Source organism: Centropristis striata, chromosome 21 (genome assembly GCF_030273125.1).
Source record: "Centropristis striata isolate RG_2023a ecotype Rhode Island chromosome 21, C.striata_1.0, whole genome shotgun sequence".
Taxonomy (NCBI): domain Eukaryota; kingdom Metazoa; phylum Chordata; class Actinopteri; order Perciformes; family Serranidae; genus Centropristis; species Centropristis striata.
The window spans coordinates 22,083,232-22,093,105 of record NC_081537.1 but is presented as its reverse complement, the minus strand read 5'-3'; the positions used below and the strand labels follow the sequence as shown (position 1 = coordinate 22,093,105).

Sequence of the window (9,874 nt, the reverse complement as noted above, 5' to 3'; positions counted from 1 at the left end):
ATAAATACATATACATTTTGTTAAAGGACTGTTTTTTGCGACTTATTTAAAAATTCGACATTTATTTATTTCAGAATCTATTTCAGGATTTCATAAGTATATTTATCTATTTATATCACAATTTTTTAAATGAATTATTGTTTTTTATTGTCTTAGTTTATTATCTATTTAGTTTTAATTTGTTGCATTTTCATTTTTTATTTATGTCTTTTTGAGAAGTGTTCTATAAATAAAATAAAGTTTATTATTAATAATATTATAAATATCTAAATACATATACATTTTGTTAAAGGGCTGTTTTTTTTCAGAATTTCACATATATTTACTTCAGAATCTATTTCAGGATTTTATAGATTTATTAATTTTCTAATTAAGTTATTCTTTAATTAATAATTGCTTTTTGTTGTCTTAGCTTATTATCTATTTGGTTTTAATGTGTCACACTTTTCATTTTTTATTTATGTCTTATATGAAAAGTGCTGGGTTTTTTTTCTTCAGAATGTCACATTTATTTACTTTGGGATCTATGTCATGGGTATATTTATTATGCTATCAAATATTGACTTAAATGTCATTACATAATTCTTAGCACAGGTTTTTGCAGCACAAAAGTGAAGCATTGACCCACATTACAGGGTCAGGGCATAAAATCATAGAGCATTTAAAATTGTGTTTCCAGTCTCTGACATTTTTGCCAACTGTGGCCACATACATATACTTTTTTTCTTCACAGTCTGTAAAGCAGAAGGTGTGAAGAGTGTTTAGAGTAGGGATGGGCAACTGGTGGCCCGGGGGTCACATACGGCCTGCACCCTCACTTGAAGTGGCCCTCAGTACAACTACATGCATTTGAGCATGAAATCTTAAAAGTGCAGTGCACAAAATTACTTCTTGCAATTAATGTTGGTCTGCTGTTCTTGCACTGAAAAAAAGAAAAGAAATCACAGTAAGTGGTTATTTTTTATTTGCTTCAAACCTTTTGAATTCCTGTTTATACGTATGCATTTGAGCACGGAATATGTTAAATTACTGCACTGTAAACATATTTAAAATTGCAGTTTTAATACCTACCTTCCTATATGTGGCCCTGGGGTAGTGTCAATGAAAAATTGTGGCCCCCTCCAGCATTTAAGTTGCTGATCCGTGGTTTAGAGCCATGTGGCTTTAAATTTAAGCTGTTGCAATGTTTGCATTTAGCCTGAGCTATGAATTCACTCAGTGTGCTGCTTTTATCTCACGCCCTACTGAGAAGCTTTGTATGGACTCTGTGTGTTTGCTACAGCCTCAATCCCCAGAGTGCACATATCTAAATGAGAATATTAGATAATGTGTGTGCAGGTTGCTGGGGGCTCGGTTGCCTTGGCTCTGCCTCTGAGATGCGGGGTGACTCAAGCAGGAGACATAGATGTTCTCGTTAAAAGAAGAGCCTGACGCTCCTATTCCCGCGACATCACCATCCCACACTAGTTGGGCTCCACGGTGTGCGATGTGATGCTCAGTCCTGCACAGTAGCAGCTACAGGAGGCGTGCTTGTCCCTGCCACAGGAGCACCGGAGGAGCAGCGGAGCCAGCAGGCGGTTACCGAGCGTTGGACACACCGTGAAACAGAGCGCTTTTTTGGGGGGTGGTGGTTGCTCTTCCCTCCCACACTCCCGAGCCATGGCATTTATGGATCAATCAACGGGAGCGCGTGAGTTATCCTCTTTATACAATCCGCGCAGTGTCTTTCATGTGACGGATACAATGTGTGCATGATAACAGCCATGTTGTACTCATCGCACCCATAACCTCGTTTTCAAGACGCACAAACACACACACATACACACACGGGGATGTAAAGATTAGACAAAAGATAATCATCATCTGCTGTGTTTATTTATTGTACGCGCAATTTGTTTGCAGCGGCCACAGCTGATGCATACAGCTCCTTAAAGGAGACGCGTGGCGCTCCGAGCTTTGGCAACATCAGCATCACACAGAGAGCGATGCCATGGCCGCAGGCAACCTTCAACTTCAGCTCAGTGCTGATGGAAAGCGGTCAGCAAAAGTAGCCTACATCTGTCGGCTCGCTGCTGCTCTGGCCTGGTTTCATCTCTGCATGTTAGTGTCTGAGTGGAAGAAAAACTGTCTCATGAATAAGAATCTCACATTAGCCCTCTGTGGATTTATTCTAGCTGAACTGTAAAAGCAAAAACAACCAGTTCATATCATAATCCTGTCTTTATCTTCAGTGAAACTTGGCTGTTATCTAATTCCTCCTGTAAAACAAAAGGTTAACAGTGGAATGAAAGAGGGTGCTCAGAGGGCTGTTGGAACATTTTGTCTTGGAAATACAAACACTGCTCATCAGACTAAATATAGATGCACACATTGCTCATCCTTTCTCCTTATAATAAAAAAGCTTGCAGGAATGTAGATGCACTGAACATCTCCATAATGATGTTTTTGGTGGAGGAAACAGCTCTAAGGACAACCTTTTACAAAGACATCACAGCGTGTATCACTCCCTCGGATTATCATTTCAACGTAGTAATATCACAGTGGTGATAGCACGCCTGACAGCCTCATAATATTAATATACATAAACTCTTTTTCTGCAAAGCCAAAAACCTGCTGGTGAGGATATTAAGGTATATCAAGCCATGTTTTTATATTTATAATCAGAAAATGTGTCAATATTTCATCTAAAGCACAAAAAGTAAAGCTGGACTCTTAAAGGAAAAAGATGACTGTGGCTTGTGGAAATCCAACAGTCCAAGTATAGATACATGCAAAAGGAGAAAAAGATGGAAAACTCTCATAAACGGTTTGCACAATATCTCTAGAAAAGTTATGCAGTTTTGCAAAAGTTATCTTTGGATGGGAGGGGGTGGATGATATTCTATGAATTATGACCAGTCGATTTAATGGCATAACGTTAAAGATCCACAGTTTCTGCTTTTAACTTATGATGATTTTAAACACATTGTTAACATTGTGAGATGGTACTACTTGGTTAGTTAAACCTTCTGGAGTCACCGATCATACTGGCATGATCAAACCACAGGACTTCTTCATGACGTGCCACTGTAAAACCTTCAGCAGCGCGTTTCCTGCTGTCAGCTTTCCTCTAAAGTTCTGGCTTCAAACTCCATGACAATTTTTGTCTGATGATGAGTAATACCTGTAATACCAAGTAATACCTGAGATAGGGTCAAATATATTTAGTATAAAAAATTTGGAACTAGATGTTCTCCTCATTTGACCTCTTATATGTTTGTTTTGGGATCAACATTTAACACTCTTCATTGAGCAGGATTGTGTTCTGAGAGTGAAAAATAATTATCAGGTAATTTAAAAAGATTTTTAAAGTGCTATATACAGGCCGAATTAATAGCCCAATACTTTAAGCCTAAGAGGTTAAAATAAGGGAAAATAATCAGGGGAAAGGTAAAAATGACGACATCCATTAATAAATAATGGATCATTTGTGTAGGAGACATAGACTGTGACGTATTCAGGTACAGAAGTCCATCTTTAGGGATATTTAACAACATTCTTTTAAGTCTTAGTCCTGTGTTAGTTTGATCCATCAGCCACCCCACCGACTCTAAATGGACTTTATCGATCTTTATACCTATTATGTTGCCTCACTACCTGCTGTATCCCGTCACTGCTGCCATAATTACTACACCCACTAGAGTAACCCACCTGACAACAAATAAGCAGCCTATTCAGGCTTACAATTATGTGGATTTTCTATTAATTTCAGTGTATTATTTCCGTAGATACACTTACGAGTGGACGAGAACAGCCTATTTCTCCTAAAATAGAAAAAGCATGCATGTGATTTAACTATTCTGAACATCTAGAAGCAAAGCCCTTACCAATCCAAATAAAACATCACTGTAAGGTTATTTTGGCATCTAATTGATCCCTTTATTGCAATTTAATCACAGCAAAACCGTTTTTATTTTGCTGGAGTAGTGCCACATCGGCACTCATCCAGGCACAGTTCCTGGAAAAGGTGACCTTTATAGAGCTGTGTGCACCTCCACATGATGTTATTAACTGAGACATGACAGGGTTTGTTTTCCCACAACACGTACCAAGCAGAGATTACTTCGGACAAGGGTGATGGCGGAAAGAAACGGTGCATCTTGTGAGAGTAACGCAAATAAATACAAATGATCCCACAGCCCGTGAGTAATGCAAGGTGAACATTTGCTTTGCGTTTGGTGTGAAGACATCAATATTTCTGTCTTGGGGCTATAAATGCCATACATGAGACTAAGAATAGAGAAATGCAAGCATTGCTCACCTCTTATTGGGTGAGCTTGCACATGAAATTAGCTCCCCTGAATAGATGTTTCAGATTATATTGGTGTAGCAAGTTTCAAGACACACATATGGGAGTTTTTTTTGCATGAAGTGTAGCTTTAAGGGAGCTTGTTATTGTCCTGGAGTGGATAAAGAGTGGACAGCGACGTGGTGCTGAAATGCAGCCTCACTGAGAGAAACATGCAGCGCTGATGACTTGGAGCCATGAAAGAGCGACGTCTATGCCTACTACTACTTAGTCATGCTATTGGCATTCAGATCTCTGATTCAGGTCATTATTTCACATGCTCAGACAGGCCTGATGATAATTAGCTCCATGCCAAAGTCTGTCAGTCAGTGTCTCTGCAGTGGCCTGTAAGAGGGGTCAGCAGGTTACATTAAGAACTCCTTACATTTCACTTCCCATCCATCTTCACAGCCTGATCTTTGTGGTCTTCAGACTTGATTACCACCACTTCATCTTAAGTATTCAGCCCTTCCTTCTTGTCAGTTCCCAGGGTGTCATGTCCAAAGGAGCTAATTTAAGGAAGTGAATCATGGCTTCAGCGTACCTGCTAATCACCAATCACAAAGCCACTGTGCTGCCGTACAGTCTCTCCCGGGTCTGGGCTTGTTTTTCTGCATTTTTGCCCTCGTTAATCATGCCCCCCCCCCCCCCCCCCTGCACTTTTAAATTGGATCCCAGCGAGCTCCTCCATGCTTGAAGCTGTTGTATAATATACTTTGTTATCTGCTGATGAGTGCTGTTGATGCTATTTTTCTGAAACATGATCTGCTGTAAAGTGAGGACACCAGTGATTGTATTTTCAGGAAATAGCCTTTCAGTCCGATTTTGTTTGGGCAATGATTAGATTACTACCAAGGACACTGTCCCAGTCCAATACCATACACCTTAGATCTTAGTTTGATTTTGTTTGAAGGCATCAGGACACTTTGCAGGAGAATGTGTCAAAACAGGTTGGAACTGTCATTGTGCATGATTCATATTCAGTGACACACCTGTCAACTGTTTGCTTCATTTGATCAGAGTGTTTTTTTGCAGCTGCATTGTTCCAGCTGACCTTGTGGAGGTTTGTCCTGGTGTAACCCTGTCCTGGAAGGGGGTGTGTGTGTTTGTGTGTGTGTGTGTGTATATGTTTGTGTTCAGGATGGGAGGGGTTGTTACTGACGCAATGAGACTGAGATCATTGGCACCTTTGATTAAACAGAGGAAGTGAATGAATTAACTTGCAGAAGGAAATCACAGCTGAAAAACTCGCTGTTAGCACAACTTCGGTGTTGTGGATAAAGCTGCTGAATATGGAAAACCATATCTGTACATTAAACCATGTAGATCTTATTTTAAAGGACAAAACTGCACAATAGGCACTTACAGTGACACATTACAAGGCTTCATCCAAATCAAAACAATCAAACCTAAAAAGGAAGTATTTGCAAAGTGTTGCCTCAGCATTGCAAGGTAAAGAAAAGCTGCAGATTATTAAGTCTTATTCTATTATTATATCCTGCAGATTTCTGAAAAAGAGTTCTGACAAGCAAATAAATATAAATAATTAACAGTATTCTTCCCTTAAACACATGGACAAAGACACTCATTAAAATTACATTCGATGCAAGGCTCAGTTTCTTGTTACTCTCCATATCTCCATCTTATAAATAGATAAAGTTAAATTCAAGAATCTATCAAACATACATATAAATGTTGTATTATATAAAAGCTATATGTTAGAGGTGTCCAGATGACAGCCAAGATGTGAGTCCAAGAAATCCTTAAAAAAAACCCACACATTACTTCATTTGTCAGTGCCTTCCAAAAACAGTTTTTTAATCAGCCAATGCTATAGGTTTAGTTGAAGGTACTATGACAAATTTAACAGTCTTAATTGTTTTGTGTTACCAATGTGTGAACAGACTTAATGCAGCTTAAATACAACTTACTCGATTGCTTATTAAGGACATTATATGCTTGTGGATCGATGGATTTTGCAGGAAAATCGAAAGATTTGACGATTTTATGAACAGTGTGCAACGTAAGCACACACAGGTTAAGAAAGTTTATTTTGTGAAGGCCTTCTTGCCAAAAGACAATGTGGCTCACTATTTTTTCCCCTTGGGCTCTATATTGTTTCCTTTCCTGAATCTAACCATCCGCTTTGACAGAATCTGAGAATTCGAGCTGTCAACTTGTTGAGAGCAACACAACACAACACAACACTTTTTTTTTTTTTTTTTTTTACCAAACATAATTGTATTCATCTTCTTATTCTAACAATGTCCTCACAGAGGCCACTTTGACAAAAATAATACATGGAGACATTTTAAAAATCCTCAGAAAGACTGAAGCCAATCAATCAGGCAGAGGACGGACCATAATAATATTCTCTCAGATTTGTCGTTTCAATGTTATGAAACCTTTGCCTCGGCTTCTCAGCTCTGTGAGTGAAGAGCTGCTTGAGTGAAGGGTGTATGCTTTTCAAACTGGCCTTCAGAGCAGGACGGGATTTGAATTATTAGATATTGTGCTTTATTTCCTTTCTCTGTTGAGGTTTTGCTGTAAATCAGCTGCACCAGGAAGGTACAGAGAGTGTAGAGGTTGTCTTTGTCTAGGGCAGCTTCAGCATAAAGGAATAAACTGATGAGTCCGTATTGAACTATGGAAAACTGATCTAAATGGGGATTATGGCTGAGGTACAGCAGTTAGCAGCTTTAATTTACAGCTAAAACTAAAACAGAGTCTGCGTTTAAGAGACTGTTGCAGTGGTTAAGTCTTTGGAGAGTTTACTTGCTCAGCTGAGTGCACAGAGACCAACAGCTGGCAGAGAGAGGTGAGAGGAAGCAAAGCGAGGCAGGTGATCCAGGATCCAGGATCCAGGCTAGTCTAAAGGAGTGGAACCACATGACTTTTCTTGGCTCCAAGCCCTGGCTACATGATACGGCAGATTACCGACCACGGCACAGACAGCTGTATTATGTTGATATGGGCTGCATGAAAACATTCCTGACTTAGCTTAGCTGTGGAGCTAACAGGCCCCACAGTCCATTATTAAACCTCTGGCTCTCTTAACAAGAAGGGGACGAGTCAAACAAACATAGGAGGCCGGCGTTCATGTCTCGCATGAAAACAAAAGTAAACAGTGTTATTTGAAGTAACATAACTTCTGTGCGTCACTAACCAGCAGTTTTTTGCATTTATATTACTTATTTACCTTTCTTATGTAACACCTAACTATGTACTATTTTGCCTTCAACTTAAAGAAGTAGTTTTGTTACTTAAACCCAATGAAAATGTGACCATTCTATAATTCACGTCCGTTAAGTTTAGATTTACATTTTACATTTACATTTAGTCATCTAGCAGACGCTTTTATCCAAAGCGACTTACGGAAAGAAAGGGGAACAATCAACGAATAGTGCAATAAGAGCCGTTAGTGCAGTTATAACTGCTAGTGACAATTCTTTAAGGAGTAGAATCGTCGTGTTGTGCTAGGAGAGAAGATGCTCTCTGAAGAGCTGGGTCTTCAGGAGTTTTTTTTTTTTTTTTAGATATGAAGACGTGTTAATCTCTTTAAAGCCTCCAGGGCATTTATTAAGAAAATTATTGCATTTGAGGGTGGAAACAAATGACCTGTGTGCTGGTTTTGTTTGGTGTTGCCCTCAGGATTATTACTAATGATTCCTGGGAGCCTCGACTACAAACAAAGTTGTGTGTGTTTGAACAATGTTTGGCTGCACAGCACAAGTTTGTCATTACTAACCTACCCACAGGCTGCTTGTTAAGCTTGTGTCATGTTTAAAGTTTTTAAAATTTACGGTAATAGAAGTTACAAGGTTAACAATAAACGTGACAGTAAATATTGCATTAATAACTCTGCAGCTTGATGATGCTGTAGTTTGCAGTGAGCACCTGAGAGCCGGGCTCAGACTGGAGGATATGAGGTCATTTATCTCACTCTGCAGTGTCATCACCGGTGGGCAGCATATATTAGACCAAACTAACACACACTTGCGCGCACACACACACACACACACACACACACACACACACACACACACTTGGGAAGTGTCCTGCCTAGAAACAGTGCTGACATAATTCACAGAGTGCTAATTTATGCAAAACCCATTCCATTTTCCCTCCAATGTCTTCGCCACATTTTCACCCTCATTTCCTGCTCTCAGTGTGGATACACACACTTACACTATGATTATGTTCATATACATAAATATGGACTTTTATGTAAGCTACTTACAGGCTGAATCACTAAATGAGGAGGGAGAGCAGAGGCCCTGCTGGCTGATGGAATATTCATAGACGGCTTTCAAGGGTCACCAGGGGTAGCGGAAGGGGGAGACAGCGAAAACAAAGAGGGAATGATGCTGAACTGCGGCACTTTACTGTAAATCACATCAATGTAGGCCCGGATCTTGATAAATTAAGTTATTTTAACGTGTCAGATGTTTTGTTTCATAAGTCCATGCAGCAGGATTCTGTATCCGACGTGTGCAAAATAAGAATTTCTGCAGAAAATCATCGTTCTGGGTGAAAACACGAGGCAATGACCATTTCCAAAAGATGCTAACCGGTCACGACTGGTGACTAAGTGTTAATTATTTTCAATACAGCAAGTACTGAAATCCAATTAACCATAATATGTCCTCAGGCTCGCCGGCATAAAAACAGAGATGAGAGGCTCCTTTTTGAAGTATGGCTGATAAAAGTGTTTGCATCCAGAGCGCAGAGTGTCTTTCATTTCAATTTTGTTTTCAATCCAAACAAAAAGGAGAGCAGCCGGTGACAGACAGGCCGCCTCCTGGAGCAGCGAGGTAACGTCCACGCTGCCAGATTTCACTAATCATTTATTGCAGAGTGCAAAATGCTGCCAGGACGGTTACACCTGAAGGACGTTTCTGAGCCAAATCAAAGCTTTGATAATTCCTGGAAACAATGCCTGTGAGGGGTCCTCCTTCAGGAGATAACAAGGTCGAAAACACACCCTCTTCTCCTTTCATTCCCTCTGTTTTTTGTTGCTCTTCTCTTTGATGTCCCTGCCATTCAGTGGGAATCCTGCAGCTTGAGATTACAACAATAAGACCCCTTAAAAACGTAATAAAATCATGCAGCTTCGATCATCGTTTCTGTGGGCAATAAAGTGCTCGCAAAGTTTTAACTGCTGAGACCTGAGAACCACATGCAGCCAGACAATCTGAGTTTAACAGCAAATTAAACTGGCAGGTTAAACAAATCTAAGAGAAAACTAAAGAGGATGTTAGTATCCAGTTGTGTGCAGTTCGGGATGATTGATGACAGTTTAAGAACCTCCAAATAAATTGTCTGGCAACACTCATCGTCTGACTGCTCATGTTTCAGTATTAACAATATTATAGTAACTGATAGAAATTATGGCTTGAACTACAAAAAGGACCCAAGCTGTAATATACTAGAATGTTCCATTAATGTGGTTCTTCAGGAGTAAAAATGATTTATTGACCGTGGGAAATCTGGTCAAAAATGATGCATGCATGGGCATTAATCAGAAAGAAATCACTTTTACTCGAA

At 39.6% G+C, this 9,874-nt stretch overlaps 1 protein-coding gene across 1 annotated transcript in view; it reads left to right on the top strand.

The window, feature by feature from the left end:
* Positions 1–1,564: 1,564 nt before the first annotated feature.
* tbkbp1 (TBK1 binding protein 1) overlaps positions 1,565–9,874 on the top strand; it is a 75,144-nt gene continuing 66,834 nt past the window's right edge. Inside the window, exon 1 of the mRNA XM_059324708.1 lies at positions 1,565–1,690. The gene's annotated coding sequence lies outside the window, so the exon portion shown is untranslated. The remainder of the gene's footprint in view (positions 1,691–9,874) is intronic.